Below are 27,001 nucleotides of genomic sequence, written 5' to 3'. Positions count from 1 at the left end.
TTCAGAAATTCCAGCCTCTACCACAAGCTGGAGGCTGGCACATTCTTCCCCCAGTGTGACTGTCAGATGGGGATGTGCAGATGCCACTCTGTATCATGGGGGATGTGGCCTACCCCATCATGCCATGGCTGATGAAGCCATACATGGGCCACCTGGACCCCAGCAGGGACCAATTCAGTTCCCACCTAAGAAAGGTCTGTATCCAGTTGGAATGCGCCTTCAGGCACCTGAAGACACTGTTTAGGTGCCTCCTGACTTGCCTCGATGTGGGAGAGCACAATATTCCCAAGGTGATCTCGGTCTTGTGGAGAGGAAGGGGGAGGCCTTCCTACCAGGGTAGGGGCAGAGACTGACCAGGAGGGAAGGGCCTTTGAGCAGCCACACACAGCTGCCATCTGCCAGGCCTTTCAGGTGTGGGTTTTACGCTCACTTTACACAAAGAAAGGACTGGCTGCAAGAGATACCAAGCAATGGGCAAGCCTGCAAGGCCAATTTTTCTCTCTACTAATGGCTGACAAATATAAAGGTAAAAGAAAGGATAGAGATAGAATTCTTTATTCCTTTACTAGGATGGGCAGGTAAATAGAGCCCTGCAAATCCATGGATATCTGTCGCTCATTCTGGTAGATATAGATGTGGATGCAGATACAAATTTTGTATCCGCATAGGTCTCTACAGGCAAAGCCTCCTAGCTGTCCTTGGTTGGCTAATACAAGCCTGCAAAGGAAGAGGAGAGTAAAATGAAGGAGTGTAGATAATTAATTTCCACAGAGAACACACTATTTATGAATAATATAAATTACCTTCTTTCTCTCAGGCAGAATTTCATATTGGGATTTGCATTATTCAGGGTTTTGGGGGGTAGAGTTAATGATAATTTTTCAGCAGGAAAACAGACAATGTCTTCAAAACAGTCATTCATAAAAATCCACCACAGATGTTTCATCCTCTGATTTTAGCTGGCTCTCAGATGGCTATTACAGCACAAGGAGATAATATGATGACAGTGTGGTATTAATGTATTTGTTGGCTAGAAAATGCTTCTAGTTAATGCTGCATTGCAGCTTTGCATACTTAAAACTTGCTGAAAGATTCATCTTTTCAGATGAAACTTTCCTAGCTCAGTCTCTGAATTATGGTTCTGAAAAACCTGAGCCGGATTTTTTCCTATTGCTTCTGAGGGTAAAATGTCCTTTGCTTTCCCCACTTTTAGAAATTGTAAAAGGGATCTAACAGGGTCTATAAGTGGTCCTCAATGAGTGTAACACTGCCATGACAGGTCTGAGGGTGTGTCTACACTGCAGCATTTTTCCAGAAAAATGGCCATTTTTCTGGAAAAAAAATATTTTGCCACACTGCCATTGAATTCTTTTGACAGAAAGTCAAAAGAATGGAGAGATTTTTCCAATGGTAAACCTCTTTCCATGAGGCCTTTTTCCAAAAAAGCTTTTTCAGAAAAAGGAGTATATGGACATGGAAGTGGGAGTTCTTTTGAAAGAGAGAACTCCCCCCTATCGGCCAGTTGATGAAAATGAGCTGAGCTTCACTGAAGTCAGTGGCATGATGTCTGTTTGCAGCAGCAGAAGATCTGGCAGCATTTATCTTGACTACAGAGACAGATTTTAGACTAAAGGTGGCTCCTACTAAAGGTTACACACACACACACACACACACACACACACACACACACACACACACACAAAAGCTTTGCAGAGAAAAGAATGAGTTAAAGAGAATTCAGGAATATATTAAGGAAATATGGAAGAAGCACTGCACTGGCATTAAGTTATATAACAAGAGTTGTCACAAACAATAAAAAAGGAAAGGGTGAAAATACTGCATAAATAAACAGCAGTGAATTGTTATGACAGCAGTGCTCTCAGCTGGAAAACTTGAAAGTCTATACATACCCACACATAAGCAGCACACATTGACCTTGTGCTTTCTGACTTTCAGAAGACAGACCTAGAAGTCTTCATCCAGGGTTGGCACCTGATTCACAAGGAAATACACTAAAATCTCTCATCTGCTGCAAAATCTCATCTGATGCTGTTAGAAGCAGTGGGAAATGGATTGTGCACTAGAGTTAAATTTGAAGATCCATAGGGCAAAGAATGTCCTTTTGTTCTGTACAGCGCCTAGCACATTGGGATCCTGTTTGCGAATGGGGCGTGCCATCAATGCGAACAATAAATCATAATAATCACAAGTCATAGGCAGAAGTCACAAGATGTGGATCTAGATGTAAAGAAACTGGAGTTTGAGAGTGTTTCAACTGGAGTCTCAGGGTACGTCTAGACTACATGCCTCTGGCGACAGAGGCATGTAGATTAGGCTACCCGACAGAGTAAAATGAAGCGGCGATTTAATTAATCGCCGCTTCATTTAAATTTACATGGCTGCCGCGTTGAGCCGACAAACAGCTGATCAGCTGTTTGTCGGCTCAGCGCGATAGTCTGGACGCTCCCCTGCCGACATCAAAGGGAGTTGTCGACAACCCAGGTATGCCTCCTGGGATGAGGCATACCTGGGTTGTCGACAACTCCCTTTGATGTCGGCAGGGGAGCGTCCAGACTATCGCGCTGAGCCGACAAACAGCTGATCAGCTGTTTGTCGGCTCAACGCGGCAGCCATGTAAATTTAAATGAAGCGGCGATTAATTAAATCGCCGCTTCATTTTACTCTGTCGGGTAGCCTAATCTACATGCCTCTGTCGCCAGAGGCATGTAGTCTAGACGTACCCTAAGTTTAGGCCAAAATTAAGACAGGTTTTTATCTCAATTTCCATTGGTGTAAACTACGAGTAACCTCATTGAAAAAAACTGGCAGATACAAGGGGAAATGATATCAGAGCCTGTTCAATAATTGCAACCTTACTGAGGCTTATTTATTTAATGTTGAGGGGAGGTCATGATAGCCTCTTAATTTTCAGATACTGGTGGAACCTTCTCACTAACATCAAGTGTAAACATTAACAGGACATACCACTTTGTGACTATGTAAACCACGCATCTAAGCTATGTCAACACTGTCCCATTTTGCGCAAAAAATATGCAAATCTGCCTGGTGGTGGTTTCAACTGCAATCTCAAGAAGTGTGCTGCTTACCAGGAGCTCGCATTCAGGATGTGAGTGAGAGTCTTCCCAAAGTGATTAAACCTTTGGGCTGTGTCTACACTGGCGTGATCTTGCGCAAAAGCAGCCTGCTCTTGCGCAAAAACTTGCTGCCTATCGACACTGGCCACATGTTCTTGTGCAAGTAAACTGATGTTCTAATGTTTGAAATCAGGGCTTCTTGCACCAGCACTCTGATGCTCCCACTCAGGAATAAGCCCTCTTGCGCAACTGTTCTTGCGCAGGAGGCCAGGGTATACAGGCAACATGAATTTCTTGCGCAAGAAAGCCCTATGGTTAAAATGGCCATCAGAGCTTTCTTGCGCAAGAGAGAGTGTCTACACTGGCAAGGATGCTCTTGCACAAAAGCACATGCCAGTGTAGACGCTCTCTTGAGCAACTACTTTAACACAAGAATTCTTGCGCTAAAGATTTTTTGCGCAAGATCACGCCAGTGTAGACGTAGCCTTGAATTACTACCCCTTCCTGTTCTCCATGTAGGAACTAACGATATGCCCAGGAATGACTTTGAGCAGGTCACAGCAGATTATGTAGCACTGGGAAGAAGGATCAACGAATTTGAAGCGCAAGTGGTGTTCTCGTCCATCCATTCAGTTGAAGGAAAATGTCTGGGTAGGGATCATCAAATTGAGGAAGTAAATGTGTGGTTGTACAGGTGGTGTTGGAAAGAGAGTTTTGGTTTCTTCGACCAAGGGACTCTGTTCCAAGCACAAGGATTGTTAGGAAGAAATGGGATCCACCTAACCAGGGGGGGAAAGAGCATCTTCGTGGGCAGTCTTGCAAACCTAGTGAGGAGGGCTTTAAACTAGGTTCATTGGGGAACGATGACCAAAGCCCTGAGGTAAGTGAGGAAGTCGGACACCAGGAAGAATCAAAAGGAGGAATGAGCAACACAGGAGGACCCCTGATTTGGATGGTGAAGGTAGGAGGATAAACTGGTTATCTAAGGTGTTTGTACACAAATGAAAGAAGCCTGGGAAACAAACAGGAAGAATTAGAAGCCCTGGTCCAGTCAAAGAACTATGATTTGATTGGAATGACAGAGACTTGGTGGGATGACTCGCATGATTGGAGCACTGTCATGGAAGAGTATAAACTGTTCAAGAAGATCAGGTGGGGGAGAAAAGGAGGTGGAGTTGAATTGTATGCAGGAAAGTAGTATGATTGATTGAAACTCCAGGATTTAGAAGGAGAAAAGACTGTTCAGAACCTATTGGTTAAGTTTAGAGGTGGAAACAATAGGGGTGATGTTGTGGTTGGTGTCTGCTATAGACCACCAGATCAGGTGGATGAGGTAGACGAGGCTTTCTTCGGACAACTGAGAGAAGTTTCCAGATTGCAGTCCCTGGTTCTCATGGGGGACTTTAATCACCCTGACATCTACTGGAACACCAATACAGCAGTACACAGACAATCCAGGAAGCCTTTGGAGAATGTTGGGGATAACTTCTTGGTACAAGTGCTGAAGGAATCGACCTGGAGTCATGCACAGCTTGACCTGCTGCTCACAAACAGGGAGGAACTAACAGGGGAAGTAGAGGTGGGAAGATGGTAAATTTCAGGATCCTGACCAAAGCAAGAAAGGAGAATAGCAAAATACATACCCTGTGCTTCAGAAAAGCAGACTTTGACTCACTCAGAGTCTGCTTTTCTGAAGAACAGGGTGTGTATTTTGCTATTCTCCTTTCTTGCTTTGGTCATGATCCTGAAATGAGCAGGATTCCCTGGGATGCTTACAAGAAGGGGAAAGAGGTCCAGGAGAGCTGGCAGTATTTTAAAGAAGCCTTATTGAAGGCATAGGAAGAAACCATCCCAATGCACAGCAAGAAAAGCAAATATGGTAGGCGACCAGATTGGCTTACCGGGGACATTCCTGGTGACCTTAAACAAAAAAAGGAAGCTTACAAGAAGTGGAAACTTGGACAGATGACTAGAAAGGAGTATAAATATATTGCTCGAGTATGCAGGGGAGTTATCAGGAAGGTGAAATCACAAATGGAATCGCATCTAGCAAGGGATGTGAAGGATAACAAGAAAGGTTTCTAAAGGCATTTTAGCAATAAGAGGGTCATCAGAGAGGGTGTGGGGCCCTTACTGGACGAGGGAGGTAACCTAGTGACAGATGGTGTGGGAAAAGCTGAAGTACTCAATGTTTTCTTTGCCTCTGTCTTCACGGACAAGGTCAGCTCTAGACAAATGCACTAGGCAACGCACTATGGGAAGGCGGTGGACAGCCCTTGGTGGGGAAAGAACAAGTTAGGAACTATTTAGAAAAGATAAACATACACAAATCCATGGTCCCTGATTTAATGCATCTGAGGGTACTGAGGGAGTTGGCAAGTGTCATTGCGGAGCCTTTGGCTATTATCTTTCAAAACTCATGAAGATAGGGAGAGATCCCTGATGATTGGAAAAAGACCAATGTAATGCCTATCTTTAAAAAAGGGAAGAAGGACAATCCAGGGAACTACAGACCTGTCAGCCTTACCTCAGTTCCTGGAAAAATAATGGAGGGGCTCCTCAAGGAATCCATTTTGAAGCATCTCAATCCCTAGAGGTTTTTATGTCCTGGCTTGACATAGCCCTGGCTGGGTTGATTTAGTTGGGATTGGTTCTGCCTAGAGCAGGGGGATGGACTTGATGCCCTCCTGAGGTCTCTTCCAGTTCTATGGTTCTATGATTCTAACTACAGCACCTTAGGTCAAGTGCAGGAGGCAGTGAGGAGTGAAAGGGATGGTCCAATGGTAACAGCACTAGTGTAGGACTTAGCTGCACTCACCTAAGGATTCCAATCTGTCCTCCAAAGTCTCCATGTGTGACGTGAGGCAAGTCACTTAGGGTATGTCTACACTACCCCCCTAGTTCGAACTAGGGGAGGTAATGTAGTCATACAGAGTTGCAAATGAAGCCCGGGATTTGAGGCGTACAGCTAGTTCAGATAGGAAGCCTAATCCGAACTAGCTAGTCGGTGCCGTGTGTAGCCGCGCAGCACGGGGTCCGACCTAGCCGGCATTTAAAAATGGCGCCGGCCAGCTTTATGCAAATGAAGCCCAGGAAATTCAAATCCCGGGCTTCATTTGCAACTCCGTATGACTACATTACCCCCCCAGTTCGAACTAGGGGGGTAGTGTAGACATACCCATAGTCCCTCTCTGTGTCAGTTCCCCATCCGTAAGAAGTGGGATAACACTTTCCTCACAGGAGTGCTGTGGGACTCTGTACACTCATGGGTGTAATAAGGGGCTCGGGTCCATTGGAAGGGGGGACTAGAGAACATGAACGCACTAGTGGGAGAAGATGATGAAGCTGGGGATGACATCTGTCTAGGCTAGACACTTTATTACTAAAAGAACGTCAAAATCCTTGGGAATATGTTGTGATTTGCTGCCTTTCCCTTGCCAGTGATTTCAGTTTAAATCATTTCATTCTCAGTGGAAGATGGTTTCTTTGGTTAGCATTTGATTTGTGCTGTAGGAAAATACAGAACAGCAAATGTTCCATTCTGGATTTTTGCCTTGGCTTCTACGCTTTAGCCAGCACCTCTGGCTCTAGCATGGGGAGAGGGGGGAAACAATAATTTTTGATGGAGGGGCCACTCCAAGATTTGGATAAGTGGTCAAGAGCCGCACTTTTCTATGGAAGGGTTGCAGGGTCTAGGACAGAGGTTGGGTGCAGAAGGGATCTTGGGGTAGGGGACTGTGATGAAGGAGAGAGTATGGGGTCTGAAATGCAGTTTGGGTGAAGGAGGGAGTTGTGACCTGGGGCTAGGGCAGGGTCTGGGAGGGGGTTTGGGTTGCAGGAGAGGATTCTGGCCTGGGGAAGAATGTAAGAGGGGGGGTGCATGGTCTGGGAAGGAGTTGTGACTTGGGACAAAGGGTGCAAAGAATTTTTAGGGTGTAGGAGGGGGTGCAGGGTCAGGTAGAGAGTATGTATGCAGGAGAGGGTTCTGGCATGGGAGAGGGTGTAGGAGGGAGTGACACGTTCTCTCCTGGTCTAAACTGGCGTAGTTCTGTTGGCTTCAACAGAGTGCACCTATTAAACAAGCAGGAATTTGGCAACTCAAAGGCTAGGTTTAGACTGCAATGTTAAATCAGGAAAAGATACGTGGAAAGCAAATTGTGTTTCTTTTTCCTATTTACTTTCAAAAGAGGCTTTTCCAAAATCTGATGCATTGACATGACACCAAATTTCGGAAAAAAGTGCTCTTTCGACACATCCCTTATGCCTCGTAGAACAAGGTTTATAAGGATGGCAAAAAAGAGAGTCCACTTTTTCGAAACATTTTTTGAAAAAGTGGACACGTTCCTTTGAGGCAGCTTTGCTTTCTGGGATACCTCTGGTATGCAGTCTAGAAGTAGCCAAAATGTGATTCTTCAGGCGTGGATCTAAGGAACATCCTAATGCTATAAGCAGGCCTGTCAATTCGGGGGGAGGGAGTAAAGGAACATTGCCCCAGGGACTGGCGATTCAAAAAGGGCCTTGGGGTCCTGGCCACAACTCCATTAGTGATGAAGGCTAAGCATTATAGTAATGTCAATGAAAATCTTTTAAAGGAAAAGGGAGTAATTTACACTTTGTCTAGACATTGTTGGCATCTGGGTCTATGTTTTCCTAACACAAATAACCTTCCGTCCTTATTCAGACAAAAGTTCCAATTGAGTAAGAGTGAAGGACAAACTAAAGACTGGAGCCCCAACCCAGAGTGGCACAGTGAGGCAGCCAAGGAGCCCTGTCCATGGGAAACCCCAGCTGGGCACAGCAGAAGCAGGGCAGCCACAGAGCCCCAACCCAGCATGGCAGCAGTGGAGCCCCATCCCTGCCAGAAGCAGGGCAGCAGTGGCTGGGGTGCTCCCCTGATCTGGCCAATTCCCTCATTCGGGCAGGGCAGGTCCTGAAGGTGCCAGATCAGGGAGGTTCAACCTGTGTAACTCTGCAGTATATTAACAGGACTACTGTAAGAAAGACAGAGGTAATTGTGCCAGTCTGCTTGGCACAGAGGAAGTCTCAGCTAGACTACTGTGTCCCAAGTGCTACATGTTAAGAAAGATGTGGGCAGATTGGAGAGATTCTAGAGAACAGCAGCAATAAGGATAAAAGGTTTAGAAAACCTCACCTCTGTGAAAAATGTTTTAAAAAACCTGGGCATGGTTATTCTTGAAAAAAGAAGAGCCTGAGCAGGACTCTTAAAATTAGGATGGTGAGCAATTGTTCTCCATGGCCACTGACAGTAGAACATGAAACAATTTGCTAATCTGTATTACGGGAGAAACAGTCAAGATATTATGAAAAACTTTCTAACTACAAGGGTAGTTAAGCTCTGGAATAGACGTGCCAGGGAGCTTGTGGCAGCGGGTAGCAGTGCGCCCACACCCGTCTGTCCCTGGAGTACTCGGGGTCGTCCCCGGGGTCGGCACGGCGCCCCACAGTATCTCGTTGCCCCGCTCAGCTGTGGGGATTCGGCTCCCGGCTACGTGCTCGGGCGCCTCGCTGCTGCCCGGTCGTCAATATAATTCCCCTGCGGCTGCGGGCGGGTGGGGGGGGGGGGGGGAAGGGGGCCCAGGCCCGCCCTCACTCACGGGCCCCAGCCCAGGGCCCTAAGGACGCGGAACTGCCTGGCTCCAGTCTGGCTGACGGGGCTCCTGCCGTAACTCGTCAGCCCGCCAGCTCGAGCGAGCTCCGCCCTGGGCTGCTTCCTTTCCCGCCCTCGGTGCCCCCCCGGGGGTCAGTCACCTTTAGTTTGTCCGACAGCCTGTCGGTCCTGTACACCCCCGCACTTTAGCGACGGGGCTGGGCTAGGTAGCCTGGGTGGCGGCCGGATCTGTGCTCCGGGGAGGTCCGCCGACTTCCCCCTCTCCCAGGCCTCACTCCCCCTCCCGCTAGCGCCTGCCCTCTCACCCCCCGTCTGGGCGGAAGGGGTTACCTTTTTAAACTTCCCGCCGGGCTTCTGCCTACCCCCCGTCATCGGCCGGGCGTTCCTAGTGACGCCCACCTGGCCCCGGGTTGGCTGCCTGCCGCGTCCATCAGGGCGGGGAAACTCCGCCCGCCCTAACCCCTCCCCATCTGCCACGTCGCGGCCGCGCGCCGGCGGGGCTGCCGGCGTTTCCAGCCCCAGCGCAGCTTGTGTGCACGCCGCGCACTCCTGGTACGGCCCCCCGCAGATGCCGAGCAGTGCCTGCTCGGCGGTGCTTAGGGGACGGGGGGGGGGGGGTCGCCCCGTCACACAGCCCCAGGAAACAATGTATATTTTTTTCTGGGGGAGGGATAGATCAGTGGTTTGAGCATTGGCCTGCTAAACTCGGGGTTGTGAGCTCAATCTTTGAGGGGGGCCATTTAAGGATCTGAGGCAAATCTATCAGGGATGGTACTTCTTCCTGCCACGAGGGCAGGAGACTAGACTCAATGACCTCTCAAAGCTCCCTCCAGCTCTATGAGATAGGTATATCATTGGAAGGTTTTAAGACCAGCCTGGACAAACACCTGTCAGGATATTTGGTCCAGCCTCAGTACAGAGGGCTGAACCAGCTGGCCTCTCAAGGTCTCTTCCAGCCCTACATTTCTATTATTCTAATTTTGAACTCACACATGGCTTGTTCTTGTTGGCACAAGTGATGGACAATGGCACAAATCTGCTGTTATTTTTTCCAAACTAATTCACCCATCCCCGAGATAAATTGTCCTGAAATTTTCAGTTGCTATTTGCATCAGCAACTCTCAACAAGATGAAAAAACAGGAAAGCAGAGCGAATTTCTACAAAAGCATCATTAAGTAGCACGATCCTAGGAGTATCTGACTGTCCTGAATCAGTGAGTTCATCTCTTCTCTCACAGTGGTGTAAATCAAGACTGATCCCACTGAAATCCATGGAGATACAGTGGAGTAAAATGAATGAGAAGTGATTCGGACCCGTTGCTATTTTAGCCTGCCCAGCAACTTGCAGGACTGGTCTGTTGAACTTGTTATACAACAATATCTTCCATTTTCCATTGTCATTATTTGTTCAAGGGAGAATATTGATTTTAGTAAGAGAAGGAACCAACTGAAATAGTTGCAAGCAGCTCCAGTTCAAGGCTGTCATTGGCATAAATTCCATCCAAGCTACACCCCAAAGTGGCAGTTTGCAATTTGCTGCTAGAATACTGTGTGTGTTGAGACTATAGTGGAAAGTGGCGAGGCTTGCTAGAATTTTATGTCACTGGCTATAAAGTAAGTCATGGCTGGCAGCAGCATTTTTTTTTTTTTTTGTAGGATGAAATTCGTACTTCTGGTTGTAACATCACAGAACCTTCATTTACAGAATGAACTGAGAGAAAGAACAAATCTATAATTTTGCACCTCATTATCCTCCTCATCCTAGCCAGAAATTTGCCCCAAGATCTTTTGTTTTCTTTACTTTGGCTTCTTGGAATTGGATCCCTTGTGATTCCCGTATCAGACTTACATTATTCTAGATTACATTTCTAGAAAACAGAACCCACCACAAGGAGCAATGAGGGGCCAATGTTTTCAAATGTGACAAGTAATGTGGTGTGCTTTTGTTTACAGATGCCCCAATTTAAGATACATGAGGGATAGTAGATAGCACCCTGGAGTGGAACTCAGGTGCTTGGAGTTCTATTCCTGGATCTGCCACTTACCCAAGATCACCTAACAGATAAGTTACTTTAATTCTCTATGCCTCTGTTTTCCCATCTGTGATATGGGAATAAGGATGCAGTGGGTTTTTACCCTCAAAAGGTTATGTCCAAATAAATCTGTACGGCTATGTCTACACTGGCAGCTTCTTGTGCAAGAATATCTTGCGCAAGGGTTCTCATGCAAGAACTCTTGCACAAGAAAATATCCACACTGCCATGTGGGAGCTGTGCTTTTGCACAAGAGCATCCATAGCAGTATGGACGCTCTCTTGCACAAGAAAGCTCTGATGGCCATTTTAGCCATAGGGCTTTCTTGTGCAAGAATCCCCTGCCGAGCATCCACACTGCCCTCTTGCGCAAGATCTCCTGCGCAAGAGGGCTTACACCTGTTAGAAAAGAGTGTAGCTCTTGCGAAGAAGCCCTCTCTTACCACGCCATACTGTAAATTTCCTTGCGCAAGAGTGGATGGGCAGTGTAGATGCTCTGCGGGTTCTTGCGCAAGAATGGCTGTACTTGTGCAAGAAGCGGCAAGTGTAGACATAGCCAAAGTCTTTAAGGGTCCACAGCACTCTTCTTTGTTTTTTAGCTCCTTTGTAACATACTTTGGCTATATCTGTACTGCAGGCTTCTCGTGCAGCCATTCTTGCACAAAAACTTGCATAGTGTCTACACTGCACGCGTGTTCGTGCACAAGAAAATTTACAGTAAACTGTCGGAAGAGAGGGCTTCTTGCACAAGGCCTCTGATGCTTTGTACAAGGAATAAGCCTTCTTGCACAAGAGCTCTTGCTCAAGAAAGCAGTGTGGACAGGCTGCAGGGAGTTTTTGCGCAAGAACTGACCTACAGGAAAAAGCACAGGTGGCTGCTTGGATGCTCTGTACCCACACTCAGAGCTCGCTGCTCCCTGCTTGCCAGACCCCCTCTTAAAGGACCTCATCTGCCATATTTGCTCCCATGCAATGTAGGGATGGGTACTCAAACATGACTACAGCATCATGGTGTACGCTCACAGAGAGAAGAGCAGAAGCCATGTACTCTATCTTTGGGAGGGGATGCACACAGTGCTAGACAGACAGACACAGCATGCCAAGCAGCTAGGACACAGGCAAGGGGTCTCCATTCCCAGTGATGTCTCCCAGTGTTGCAATCCATGGAAGATTACTTCATTCCACGATTTTTAACTAGTACTTAGGTGAACACACACACCGGGGACCGACTGGGCCCAAGCCACAGTGTGTGGTGTAACATGAGGCTCAGGGGGGAGGGCATGGGCTCAAGGACATTGTGTGCAGGGCTGACTGTTGGCCTTGCTGTTTTGTGTATTCTCTGCAGTGGGACCATCCAGGAGTGAGAAGCTGGATATGAGTCAACAGTGTGCCCTTGTAGCCAAGAAGGCTAATGGCATATTAGGTTGCATTCGGAGGAGCATTGTCAGCAGATCTAGAGAAGTGATTATTCCCCTTTATTCGGCTCTGGTGAGGCCACATCTGGAGTATTGTGTCCAGTTCTCGACCTCCACTATAAAAAGGATGTGGACGCATTGGAGAGGGTCCAGCGGAGGGCGACCAGAATGATTAGGGGGCTGGAGCATATGACTTATGAGGAGAGGCTGAGGGATTTAGGTTTGTTTAGTCTGCAGAAGAAAAGAGTGAGGGGAGCTTTGATAGCAGCCTTCACCTTCCTGAAGGGATGTTCCAGAGAGGATGGAGAGAGGCTATTCTCAGTAGTGACAGATGGCAGAACAAGGAGCAATGGTCTCACGTTACAGTGGGAGAGGTCTAGGTTGGATATTAGGAAAAACTATTTCACTAGGAGGGTGGTGAAGCACTGGAATGGGTTACCTAGGGAAGTGGTGGAGTCTCCATCCCTAGAGGTTTTTAAGTCTCGGCTTGACAAAGCCCTGGCCGGGTTGATTTAGTTGGGGCTGGTCCTGCTTTGGGCAGGGGGCTGGACTTGATGAGCTCCTGAAGTCTCTTCCATCTCTGTGATTCTATGGTCATCCAGCCCTGCACTGCTGGCATTGACAACCCCGGGACCAGCTAGGCAGTGCAACCAGCTCCTCTGGCAGCACGTCCAGGCCATGGAGCGGATGGGGGAGGTGGTCAGCAACAACCTCCAGGCTGACCTGGAGTGGCGGCAGCAGGCATGGAGCCAGTTCCTCCAGAGGTACGACCACATGTGTGACAGCATCTCCACCGTCACGTCGCACATCGGCCATGCCATCCACTATGGCATGGCCTTTCCCCACCCTGCCGGTCTCCCTATTGTGCCCAGGCCCCCTCCTGCCACCCTCCCAGCCATGCCCATGCCCCCTCCTGCTGCACCCCGTCCTGCCTACCTCCCCATGCTGCCATGGTGGTCCACTAGGGCCTGAAGCACCTTTGAGAAGTACCCCTTGCGGTTGATGAAGTGGGCCACTCAATGCTCCAGTGCCCAGAGGGGATGAGGGTCCCATCCACGGCTCCCTCGCAGTTGGGGAATCCCAGAGCAGCGAAGCCAGCCATGGTTGCATGCATGATGAACCTCTTGAGCAGGATGTCATTGGTGGCTCTGACAACCTGCAGAAGGGCACACAGAAACACAGGGAACACAGAAGGAGCACGGCAGGTGCATGAGCTCTTGAGGGGGGTGTCCGCCTCCCTCTGATGGCCTCTCCCTTCAAACACACCAGGGCCCACTCGCTCCAAAGGTCCCTTTCCCCACCAGCAGGCCTATGTGAGGGAGGAACGGCACAAGCCCCTGGGTGACAGGGCTTTCCCCATTCTACCTGTCTCCCCCCAGCCTGGAGTCTTCCCTTCCCCTGGGCAGGGAGTGCAGCCCCCCAGAGGGCCTTACCTGCATCAAGATGGCACCAACTGTGTACCTGCCCACCCCAAACTGGTTTGCCATCAAGCGGTAGCTGCCCGGGGTGGCCAGCTTCCACAGGGCAATGGCGAGCCTCTTGTTCACTGCGATGGCGGGTCGTAGCTGGGTGTCACAGCTGAGGAGCGCAGGGGTAGGCCAGGCACACAGCTCCAGGAACATCTGCTTCCACATCCTGAAGTTCTGGAGCCACTGCTGGTTGTGCCATTGCTCCAAGACCAGTCGGTCCCACCAGTTGGAACTGGTGCCGAGGCTCCAATATCACCTCTCCATGGTGTGGTAGGGATGCCACAGCAAAGCTACTGCATCCAGGGAAAGGGACTCCAGATTGAGCCTGGTGTCCCTGCAGGAGTGGCATGGCAGCATAGAGCACCAGCTACATGCACTCCAAAATGGTCATGTGGGGCCAGAGCAGGCACAAGGCCATCCCTGGCTCTATGGCTCAGCAAGTAGAAGTGAAAAGTCCCCAAAGGCACCAGGGGAAAAGCTGTGGTGTCCAAAAAGTCTCAGGGTAACCACAACAAGCACTGCTACAGCTTTCAGTCCCTACCAGAGGTCCCAAAGCATGCAGCAGCAGAGAATGGCTGTCCAGGGAGATCCCTTGAAGCATGTGTTTCAGTGGGGCTCCGGCATCCGCCCCCAGAAGGTACTGGTGCCCTTTTGCCCTGTCCTAGTGGTTCTGGGGGTGGGGGAGGTCTTTGCGCAAAAGCATCCTGCCAACATGGATGCTCTCTTGCACAAAAGCGCATCACTTTTGCAAAACAAGTTATTGCGCGAGAAACCTGCAGTGTAGACATAGCCTTTGAGTTTTGCTGATCATAACTGCTAAAAAGAGCTAGGTATTATTATCATAGATTCATAGAACACTAGAACTGGAAGGGACCTCAAAAGATCACCAAATCCAATCCTTGCCCTTATGGCAGGACCAAGCATGGTCAATATCATCCCTGACAGATGTCTATCCAATCTTCTCTTAAATATCTCAAGTAATGGAGATTTCACAACCTCCCTAAGCAATTTATTCCAGTGTTTAACCACCCTGATAGCTAGGAGGTTTTCCTAATGTCCAACCTAAACCTCCCTTGCTGCAGTTTAAGCCCATTGCTCCTTGCCCTGTCCTCTGAGGCCAAAGAGAACAATTGTCCCCGCTCCCCTTGGGATACCCTTTTTGATACCTGAAAACCGCTGTCATGTCCCCTCTCAGTCTTCTCTTTTCCAAACTAAGCAAGCCCAAGTCCCTCAGGCTTGCCTCATAGCTCATGTTCTCTAGACCTTTAATCATTTTTGCTGCTCTTCTCTGGACCTTCTCCAATTTCTCCACGTCTTTCTTGAAATGTGGTGCCCAAAACTGGACACAATACTCCAACTGAGATCTAATCAGTGCAAAGCTGTGTATCTTTAGGGTGTCTCAAATGGAGAGCTCAATAATTAAGCCACACAAATCACTGGACACTTGACCTGACTGATTTGGAAGAGCTGGGCGGGGTGGGGATTGTAGGGGATGAATCAGGTCACAGCCACACAGATGGGGCTAATGCAACATCTAGATACATGTTTTCAGAGCAATCTAGAAATGATGGATTGAAGAATATATCCTAGCGTGAAAGGGAAGATTTAATCTACTCTCTCTACAAAAAGGAACTCAGTTGCCTGCTGTCAGAATTCACAGAGCTAGGGAAAAAAACAACTTTCCTGTACAGTGTCATAAGAGAGCTGTCCAGTGGGTAGGTAAGGGCTGAGTCTGGCAATGAGAGGCAAGAAAAAAAAAAGAGAGGCTAGAACTGAGAGAAGCCCCTGGGGGTTCCATTTTGGAGCTTGGCTGAAGGGAGGCATGCTTTAGACTGCCCGTTAGTCTTGGCTGGAATCCTGCTGTTAAAGGTTTTGATCCTTCCCCATAATGATCCCCAAGGCATGCACACAGAAAGGACAGGAGTTTTGTCCCCAGCTCCCCACAGACTTCCGTGAGGAAGATGGGGACTATAGAAGTGAGCACAGGAAGTGGGCAGGCCTGTGTTGGGAGGAGGCAGCACTAATAGGAGATGTTCATTATCTCCCCTGTAGCCCACCAGAGAGTCCATAGGAAAGGAGCTCCTGTGTGGTTCAGAAAACTTTCTTCAGGTGGATGCTAGAAGCAGCTGTGATTGGGAGGGCAAATCATTGATAATTTGGCTCCATTGGAGCAACAGTGCTAGAAGGTGTGATGGGTCATCGTAGCAACATGGGGCCTCTGTTTGGAGAACCTTAGCTATCTTCAGACCCCAGGGTAATTGTGAGGTTTGGGGGCTAGAGCCACAGCTCATTCCAGGGAGGGGCAAATTCTACTTCCCAACAGTACAATCTAGGAGAGAGTCTGAGTAGATATCACTGGGGTTTCCTCCCCTTCTTCCCTCTCCTGGGAATATCGCCACAAGAGAAGGCAGTCCAGCCTAGTGGGATGCAGTGTTCTCCTGGGGATAACGGAGCAGTCTTTGAGTATGGAGTCTTCCACTTTAGAGGGAATGTAGCTCTCCAAAAATTCCACCTACATACGCACAGCCTTTTCCTACTCTGGCCAGCCAGTCCCATGACCCTACTCAATGTCAACACAAATGTTATTGAGAAAAAAGTGGCACTGTAGATGAAAATAAGCTAATGTGATAGAACTCTAAGAAAAAAAAAAGGAAACTATGATCCACTATGGACCTGCTTCTGCATTGTTAAAATCAGCATAAGATTTACTATTTCCTTTAATGGGAGCAGGACCTAAATTAAGCTTGACTTTGTAGTTCTAATTCACAAGCAGACACAGTGGATTTGATGGGGTTATTTGTGTGAGTAAAGGTTCTAATTCAGGACACACCTTTCTGCCCATGCCACGAATGCAATGAATGCAATGAATGTATTTGAACAGCAAATTTGAATTCACAACATCATGTTCCAGGAACTATGAATAAAAGTTAGAGCTGATGAATATTTTTGCAAACATGATTTTTTAATTTAAAAATTATGGTCTTTCCCGTAAATGATTTTTTCATGAAAACTGGTTTTGGAAAATGAAAAAAAAATCCTTTTTGGTGTATTAGATAAAAAAAATTGCAAATAATTTTTGTACTAAAAATATCCAAGGAATTGATCGATTTTGGACTTTTATTTATTTATTTATTTTAAAGCATTTAAAAAAGCCTGCTTTAATAAAAAATATCCAACTACAACCCTTGTTTGTTCTTTGGCATCTCCTTAAAAAAAAATCAGGTTATATGTTGCTGGACTGGAAGCAGGACAGTGTGTTAGGAGTTTGGGTACCCAAGCTGAATAAATAGAGACTCTCTGCCCATGGACCAATAGCTTTATTATGGCATGGATATAATTCATTGGCTGGTGAGATTTGTGCCAGCTGTGCTGCTCTTCTGAGGAGTCCCCAGCATGCTGCTCACTGACAGAGCTGTAACTGTCAAGCTCTGAATGAAGCTACTTCCCCATAAAAGAGGCAGTGATAGCTGACAGTCAAGCAGAGAAGTGATAAAAATCTAACAGAAAAATGTGAAGGAAGGAGGAATAGAGGGGTGATGGGAGTACTAATAACAGCTTAATTAGCAGTGTCCATCCCTGTTCTCATCTGCCACTGCGCATTCCTGTAAACCAGTCCTATGGTAGCTTGGAGAGTAAAAATAATGCTTAGAAATCATTATAAAAATGCAACTTAATCCCGCAGTTGAAAGTTTCAAAATCTCTCATTCCTGTTTCTAAACACATATGCCACAGTGAACAACGCCTGCTGTCTGTTTGGAAAGATCCCCAATCTGGTTGTCATGCAGCCTCAGATGCTTTCTACCTCCCAGCAGTATTGCCCTGTAACTTTAAGCTATCAATCTAATTGTGAGAGCCAGCTACAGTAAATACAGCTGACGCACCCTCACTGCATGCCTTCTTTCCCCCTCCCCAGAGTTTCTATTTCAGCATGGACCGTTCTAAGGATTCCCTATGCAAGCACATCTGCCTTATGCTTGCCTAAAGCAGCTGCTGTCTTTTCCAGGCAAGCCAGCAGTGAATTTATAGAAGCTGGTGTATTACTTGTTCTATTGTTTTCAGCCTTTAACAGATAGAAGCATTTTAAATTTAAAGTCTCCTGACAGTGTTCCAATTAAACGATGCCATCACAATGGGGGCTTATTGAGAATTGGATTACGAAGTTACAACGTGATGAAGGAGGTGAAAAGGAAATCCATCACATTTTCTGAATGAGAATATAAACACATTCAAGAGAGGCCTGATACAAAGCCCATTGAAGTAAAAAAAAAAAGAGATCTATAGATTTAACAAGGCACAGGATCACGTCTCTGGTTTCCAGACAGAAGAGAATATGGGATGAGGTTTCAAAGCCCATACTCACCATGAAGGGGACCCATGCCATCTTAATCTCTGACTTAGATTGTAAAGCCAGCTTTAGGGGGAGAGAAGAGCTACGCTATATTCACACTATATACATTATTGAAATAATTGTTGGGCAAGATGTGTCTTTCAAAGTATCATTAGAAAACTCAAAATTTGCTGCTCAATAGCATCCAGTAGCATGTTTTGGGACCAGTTCTGTTCAATATCTTCATCAACAATTTAGATATTGGCATAGAGAGTACGCTTATTAAGTTTGCAGATGATACCAAGCCGGGAGGGGTTGAAATTGCTTTGGAGGATAAGGTCATAATTCAAAATGATCTGGACAAACTAGGGAAATGATCTGAGGTAAATGGAATTAAGTTTAATAAGGACAAATGCAAAGTGCTCCACTTAGAAAGGAACAATCAGTTTCACACATACAGAATGTGAAGTGATAGTGTAGGGGTCATAGTGGACTACAAGCTAAATATGAGTCAACAATGTGATGCAGTTGCAAAAAAAGCAAACATGATTCTGGGATGCATTAACAGGATTATTGTGAGCAAGACACAAGAAGTCATTCTTCCGCTCTACTCTGAGCTGATAAGGCCTTGGTTGGAGTATTGTGTCCAGTTCTAGGCACCACATTTCAAGAAAGATGTGGAGAAATTGGAGAAGGTCCAGAGAAGAGCAACAATAATGATTAAAGATCTTGAGAACATGAACTATTTAGGAAGACTGAAAGAATTAGGCTTGTTTAGTTTGGAAAGGAGAAGACTGAGAAGGGACATGATAGCAGTCTTCAAGTATCTAAAAGGGTGTCACAAGGACGAGGGTGAAAAATTGTTCTGCTTGGCCTCTGAGGATAGGACAAGAAGCAATGGGCTTAAAGTGCAGCAACATCCTTTTACAGAGTCTTTGTCTCTGGGATCTTAGCTAGAAAAGTTTCTCAAGAGGGGGACCAAAATAATAAAAAAGGAAGGACAAACTCTGCAACAGATTCCTCTTTCTCGTTCTGCCTATCACAAATCACTGAACCTGAGGGACAAAGGAAGCATTCATTGGACTCTGGGGCAGAGGGGGCTCTTGATTTGAGAATTTGGTCAGTAATCTGCTAGAGCAAGTGGTGAGAAACTGCTTGAATCTGATACAATTTATTATGTTAAGCATTCATAAACCACTATTTCAACAAGTCACTCAATCCTTATGGGACAAGGTTTACCAGGACGTCGGAATAGCAAGCCCATTATTTTGATTGCATTTTGAAATAACGGGCATGCCGTTAAGATGTGGAAAATGCTCTTTTGGGATACTGGACATGTGCTGAAATAGAGCAGCTGTCTAGACATACCCTAAAAGTTCTCTTTATTTTTCTTGTAACCTTTTCTGATTTTTATACCTTATTACTTATATTCACATAAAATCTCTCTGTAATTAATACATTTGTTTTACTGTTTTACCAAATCTAGTGGGTTTAAGTTTAAATATATGGATAACTATGAAAGAGTTATGAAACTGGCATAGTATTCCCTTAAAAGAATGATGTATTTTTTTAAAAAACTGTGCTGACCAGGAGAGGGCTGAGCAGTACAAGACAGACATTTCTGGAGGGAAATCAAGTGCTAGGGGTGTGTTGGGGCCACCCTGAAGTGTAACCAAGGCTGCTGAGAGCCAAGATATAACTCAAGTTTGGTTATCAGGCTGCTTGTGAGGTTCGGGTATGAGGTTCTTCAGCAAGACATTAGAAGGCACCAGTGTTGCAAGGCAAGGGTGACACAGGCCCTCACTGGTTTGGACTACACTCTGGTATGTCACAGGCTACTTACCTAATTCAGTCTTAGCAAGTGAGTGTGGAGAGGGGAAAGTGGGGAAACAGAAGCTGCTCTGGCCCCATACTGGGGAGCAGAGGAGAATGAGCTGTTCCATGAATAAAACTGAAGTGACTTATTTGCCAGTCGGAGCAAGTGCTAAGCAGGGGAGAGGTGAAAGTCCCAGTTTGTTCTTTGGTCTGCAGTGCAGTTACATACTGCCCCATGTTAGGGTTGACAACTCTCCTAACCAGACAGACCAGATACCATATGCCACAATGATGTCTCTTCCATCTGCTCAGGAAAAGTTGACAACCCTATATCATGAACAGGGTAGATTGCAAGGTAATGGTCTAACCTTAAATAATCTGAGTTATGTTTGATTCTGAACTGCAACAGACCTGTGCTGGCAGTGAGGCGGCAGGGAGCTCTCGACTTCCTACAGTCACACATGCCCTTGCTTCCAAGAGCTGTCTCGAGCGCTACATGAATTGCAGAGTTCCACACATTCTGGAGGCGGAACCTACTGCCCATTCCATTGGAAGGGGCAAATCCCACCTGCAACAGAATAATCCACAGATAACAGCCTAAGGGAAACTTCCTGGTGTTTTTTCCATCCACCTTTCAGCCTGTGACCCTCTTTTCATTTTTCCACAGACAAGAGCACTTCAGCCTTGGTCCTGCTGATCAAAGCAAGTGAAAAGACTGGGGTGGGAAAATGGTTCTTCATGTCTCTTCTGCTGAACTTGGAATTCCATATTCCTGGCTGTGATCGGTTTGATTCAGTATTGTTTTAGGACATATTGGGGGCAGTGAGGCTTTTCGTTTGTTTATTTGTTACAGTTCTCTAGCAGTGTCAGTATGCACATTTTGTCCACTGAAATGTGATATTAAATCTGATTAAACATGATAAATCCAATTAAACATATCAGAGGTACAGCCCATTCTCAATAGTTCAATTAATTCTAAAGAGTAGTTGAATATCAGGGGTTAAATTCTAGGCCTTGGTGCTGACATAGAACCACACAGGGGCCTTGAGTTTCTGATTGGCGAGAGGCACCAGAAATGAAGCATAATCTGTTTATTCCTGTTTTCGCCTCCCTTAAACAAACACTAACCATTGTTTTCCCTCCCACACTGTGTCCCAATGGGCCAAATGTCTTGGGTACATTGGTGCAAGTCCAGACTAACTCCATAAATGTTAACCATGCATTTCTTTCTGCCTGCCTTTGTTTTGATGGTTTCTGCAGAGCACTTTACAGACAGCAGCAAAAGTGGACTGAGGGAGTACAGTTCCTTCTCCCTCCACTTTCCTCATAAGACTCTCTAACCTTAACTCTGTGCATAAATAGGATACACCAAGCACATAGGCATCCCTTGGTGCACTCAAGTACTTACATATCAAAGTGACAGTGCCATTGACTAGAACCCTGCCAGATTGTGTGTGTCTGCCCAAACATGGAGGGCACATTCTAGATATCTGCTCAGTGATCATGAAGGGCCTCATCCTATGCTCCCTGAACACCCAAAAATCCCACGGAGGTTTCCATGGGGTCTTAAATGTGCAAGAAACTCAGAATCGGGTCATATTGCCTATGTTTCCTTTGAAGTCAATGGAAACTGCACAAATATTAAAGGGCAGACACGGATCCAATACAGGCAGTCCCCGACTTACGCGGATCCGACTTATGTCGGATCCGCACTTACGAACGGGGCTTTCTCACCCCGGATGTCGAGGTAGCGGATTGCTACCTGCGAGCTCCGGGGCGAGAAAGCCCCGTTCGTAAGCTGCTCCGGTGCCCCTGGTCTGCTGGAGACCGTCTCCAGCAGACCAGGGGCACCGGGCGGGTTCCCGCGCTTCTGAGGCTTTGCTCTGGCAAAGCCTCAGAAGCACGGGAACCCGCTCGCTGCTGCCGCTTCAGTCCCGGTGCCTGTGGTCTGCTGCCGCTGCGGCTCTACTCCCCGTGTCCCTGGTCTGCTGGGGGGGGGGCGCGGCGCGGCTAGCGTGCCCCCCCCAGCAGACCAGGCTTTTGTTTTGGACCCTGGAGCAGAGGAGCTGGGGCGCTGCCGATTGGTCCTGCAGCGCCACTCTGGGCACTACTGGACCAACCCGGCAGCACCCCAGCTGCTCTGCCCCAGGTCCTGATTCAGCCGCTGCTGGTCAGTTTCAGCAGTGGCTGAATCAGGACGCCTGGGGCAGAGCAGCTGGGGTGCTGCTGGGTTGGTCCAGTAGCGCCGAGGAGCGGTGCTACTGGAGCAACCCAGCAGCACCCCAGCTGCTCTGCCCCAGGCGTCCCCAAGTCAGCCGCTGCTGAAACTGACCAGCGCTGACTACAGGAAGCCCGAGGCAGAGTTGCTCTGCCCCAGGCTTCCTGGAATCAGCCGCTGATCAGTTTCAGCAGCAGCTGATTTGGGGAAGCTTGGGGTTCTTAAATTGAATCTGTATGTAAGTTAGAACTGGCAGTCAGTTTCAGCAGCGGCTGAATATGGATGCCAGTTCCGACTTACATACAGATTCAACTTAAGAACAAACTTACAGTCCCTATCTTGTACATAACCCGGGGACTGCCTGTATGCATTATGCCCAGTTCAGTAACATTAAAATTGAATTTGCAAACAAAACTCAACCTGCTGCCTCTTCATACGGAGCACGCTAGTTACTGGAGGAGGCTCACTGAGGAATGTTCAGAGAGCTGCTTATCTTAAAAATGGAGTGATCTATAAAGGCTGTGGAGAGTTGCTGACACACGGACTTCAATGGGATTGAGAGCCCTCAGCATGTTGTGAGAACAAAGCTTAATTACAAAGCAAGACCAGGACAAAATATGTCTGCTAGCAAAATATCTATTCCCTGCTAGCTTTATTTGCTAAATAACAAACATGGAAATAAATGTTATCCTGACACATCTTTATGTTACCACAAGTTTCCAGAAGTTGATTTAAGGTGGCTTCTATCAGTAGACAGAAACCGGTATGTGCACAGCAAGTGACTCTTTTGAACAAGAAGAGAAGGAATGTCTTTAAAATGTGAACAATTATATTTGCAATTAATATCTGTTAGTGCTAGACTGAGCAATTTCTAAATGCATAATTTAATTTCATGGGCTGCTAACTTTCCCTGCTGTGAAGCCTCATACTGCATTAGCTTTATATTGTTAATGGTCACCTTTATTCCAGAGTGGAACTATTTTATACTTTAACGCTTTTCATTTTGGTCACCATTTCTTGCTATGTTTTTTAAGTTTGTTGTCTTTTATTAAAATAAGAGGAAAGAATTTGGCCCTTGTTGACTTTCTTTTCTGGTGCTTTTGGACAATGGCCATGGAGCTCTGAGACAACTAGAACACATCTACATAGTAGCACATACCTTGAAATAAACGACACAATTTGAGCTACAAAAATTGCTTAGCTTATTTCAAAAAAGCTTATTTTGAAATTTGGCACTGTCTACACAGCGCTAATTTTGAACTAAATCACTATTCTGGCATCTTCCTTAATCCTCATGCAACGAGGTTTACGGAAGCTAGAATAAGAAGCCTGTTATTTTGAATTTATTTCAAAATAATGGGCATGCTGTTAAGACATGCAGAATGCTATTTCAGGATAAAGGACGTTATCCCGAAAGAGTGCCGCTGTATAGACGTATCCCTAATGAGCATGAGTGAGAAGAAAAACATCCATCTAAGGGAGTCAGAGCCTAAAAGGAGTGTCCTACAAGGAATGTGATCAAGTTCTAATTCCCAAACTCAGAGCAGCATCAGGGTTTGAAATCTTGAAGCCTCTGCTCAATGGTTGAGCCTTAAGCTGGGGGAGGGGCTATCAGGCAGTCCAAGGCTTCATAAAGGAGTGAGTCAGCGACCAGAGAACTTGCAAACAGGGACTGCAAACAGGGAGTTTTTAGAGGGAGTTGGGAAGAGGAGTGGGAAGGGGGCGAGGAACACGTCATTCTTTAAAACCTTTTCACTACACTCCTGTCCTTCAAGGAGGACTTTAATAGCATCTGAGGAATTTCTCCGAAAGAAGGCAGGTATGGATAGTGATAGGTCTGCTGTTGTTACCTGCACAGCATTTGTCATGTTTGTCTTCCTCCCAGAAGAAAGAAGGGATTTCATCTGCACTAAGTGCAAGCTGGTCGCCATTTTGGAAGAAAAAATTAGAGGACTTGAGATCCAAGTATCGATGCTATGTTCTATCAGAGAGGATGAAGACTTCCTTGATAGAAGGCAGTGTTTAATCCTGCAGGCACAGCAGTCTGAAGAACCAGTGAGAACAGTAGAGGACAAGGAAGAAAACTGGCAGCATGTAACCTCTAGAAGAAGAAGAAGGACAACTCACGTATCCCCCATTCTTGTAGAGTAACCAGTAAGTAAGCCTCCACAGGCACTGCAGTGGAAAATGCTTTGGCAGGGACCTCTCAGGGAAGAAATCAGAAGGGAACACCATCTAATGGAGGCACAGGATACGTAGTCCTAGAGATGGGTGATCCACAACCACCATCCCCAAAAGAAGATAATGGGTGGTGGTGATCGGGAACTCCCTCCTAAGAGGGACTGAGTCATCCATCTGCCATCCAGACCTGCAATCTCAAGAAGTATGCTGCTTACCAGGAGTTCACATTCAGGATGTGCCCGAGAGTCTTCCAAAACTGATTAAACCTTCGGATCGCTACCCCTTCCTGCTTCTCCATCTAGGAACTAATGATAGGGCCAAGAATGACCTTGAGCGGATCACAGCAGATTATGTAGCACTGGGAAGAAGGATCAAGGAATTTGATCTGCAAGTGGTATTCTCATCCATCCTCCCTATTGAAGGAAGAGGTCTGGGTAGGGGTTGTCGAATTGAGGAAGTAAATGCATGGTTTCGCAGGTGGTGTTGGAGAGAGGGCTTTGGTTTCTTCTACCATGGGACTCTGTTCTGGGCACGAGGATTGTTAGGAAGAGATGGGATCCACCTAACCAAGAGAGGAAAGAGCATCTTCACAGGCAGGCTTGCAAACCTAGTGAGGAGGGCTTTAAACTAGGTTCATTGGGGGACGGTGTCTAAAGCCCTGTGGTAAGTGAGGAAGTTGGATACCAGGAAGAAACACAGGGAGGAATGAGCAACAAGGGAGGACCCCTGATTTGGATGGAGAAGGTAGGGCGATCAACTGGTTAGCCAAAGTGTTTGTAAACAAATGTGAGAAGCCTGAGAAACAAACAGGAAGAATTAGAAGCCCTGGCCCAGTCAAATAACTATGATTTGATTGGAATAATGGAGACTTGGTGAGATTTCTCACTTGACTGGAGCACTGTCATGGAAGGGTATAAACTGTTCAGGAAGAACAGGCGGGGGAGAAAAGGAGGTGGAGTTGCATTGTATGTAAGAGAGCAGTATGATTGCTCAGAGCTCCAGTATATAGAGGGAGAAAAGACAGTTGAGAGTCTATGGTTTAAGTTTAGAGGTGGAAGCAACAGGGGTGATGTGATTGGTGTCTGCTATAGACAACCTGTCATGATCATGAGAGATGGCCGGCAGCCTGGGGACTAAGGGGTTAACTATGTCCCTTACCTAACCAGGTAGCAGGCAGCCAATAGAAATGTAGGTAGGAATTTCAAACTGGGACAAAGGAATTTGGGAGGCTTCCCCTGGGCAGTTTCTCTCCAGCTACTGAGGGGGACAGACATATCTCTCTCACCAAGAAAAGACTTCACTATCTCTAAGTAGGGTAAAGTTTAGATAAATCCGTTTTATTGTTTTATGGTTTGGCAATGGGAATCTGATGTCTGTGCATTTAGAGATGGGTTTTCCTCTCCTTTGTAACTAAGCTCTCGGCCCATAGGGGATTCCCCCATGAGTATATTAATTGGTGACTTTTCCATCTAGTCATTATACTTGTAACAGGAGCATTGTGATGATAATAAAAGTTCTTTCTCTTTCTTTTTTATTAACCTGGTATTGGTTAATTTTTGTGTCCTGGTTTTACTGTCTGGCTGAGATTTCCCAATTGATCTCTCTCCTGGCTTTCTTATCATTACTTGGATGGTGGCAGCAGATATGTATCCCCCAAAAACCTAGGTTTTTAAGATTTTGGGGGGAAGTTTTATACCAAAGCCTGGAAAGATAAGGCTTTGGGGAACTTTTGCGAGCCCCCATTTCTGCATTCATTGTGCCAGAGTGGGGATTAGGCTTTGACACCACTGGATCAGGTAGACGAGGCTTTCTTCAGACAACACAGAGGCTGTGTCTACTTTGGCGTGATCTTGTGCAAAAGTGGCCATTTTTGCACAAAAACTTGCTGCCTGTCTACACTGGCCTCGAGTTCTTGCACAAGAACACTGACGTTCTAATGTATGAAATCAATGCTTCTTGCGCAAGAACTATGATGCTCCCGCTCAGGAAGAAGCCCTCTTGCGCAACAGTTCTTGTGCAAGAGGCCAGTGTAGACAGGGAACAAGAATTTCTTGCACAAGAAAGCCCTATGTTTAAAATGGCCATCAGAGCTTTCTTGCGCAAGAGAGCATCTACACTGGCATGCATGTTCTTGTGCAAAAGATGTGCTTTTGCACAAAGGCAAATGCCAGTATAGACACTCTCTTCTGGAAGAGTTTTTGCACAAGAACTCTTCCGCAAAGGAGTTCTTGCACAAAATCATGCCAGTGTAGACATAGCCAGAGAGGCTTCCAGATCACAGGCCCAGGTTCTCATGGACGACTTTAATCTCCCTGGCATCTGTTGGCAGACCAATACAGCAGTACACAGTCAATCCAAGAAGTTATTGGAGAATGTTGGGGATAACTTCTTGGTACAAGTGCTGAAGGAACCGACCAGGGGCCATGCGCAGATTGACCTACTGCTCACAAACAGGGAGGAACTAGTAGGGGAAGAAGAGGTGGGTGACAACCTGGGAAGCAGTGATCATTAGATCATGACAGATTTCAGGATCCTGACCAAAGCAAGAAAGGAGAGTAGCAAAATACACACCTTGGACTTCAGAAAAGCAGACTTTGACTCACTCAGAGAACTGATGGTCAGGATTCCCTGGGATGCTTACATGAAGGGGAAAGGAGTCCAGGAGAGCTGGCAGTATTTTAAAGAACCCTTATTGAAGGCACAGGAAGAAACCATCCCGATGAGCAGTAAGAAAAGCAAATACGGTAGGCGACTAGATTGGCTTACTGGAGAAATCCTTGGTGAGCTTAAACACAAAAAGAAAGCTTACAAGAAGCTGGA

This window comes from Pelodiscus sinensis, chromosome 6 (genome assembly GCF_052426305.1).
Source record: "Pelodiscus sinensis isolate ZL-2025 chromosome 6, ASM5242630v1, whole genome shotgun sequence".
NCBI lineage: Eukaryota > Metazoa > Chordata > Testudines > Trionychidae > Pelodiscus > Pelodiscus sinensis.
Note: the sequence above shows the minus strand (reverse complement) of the source record.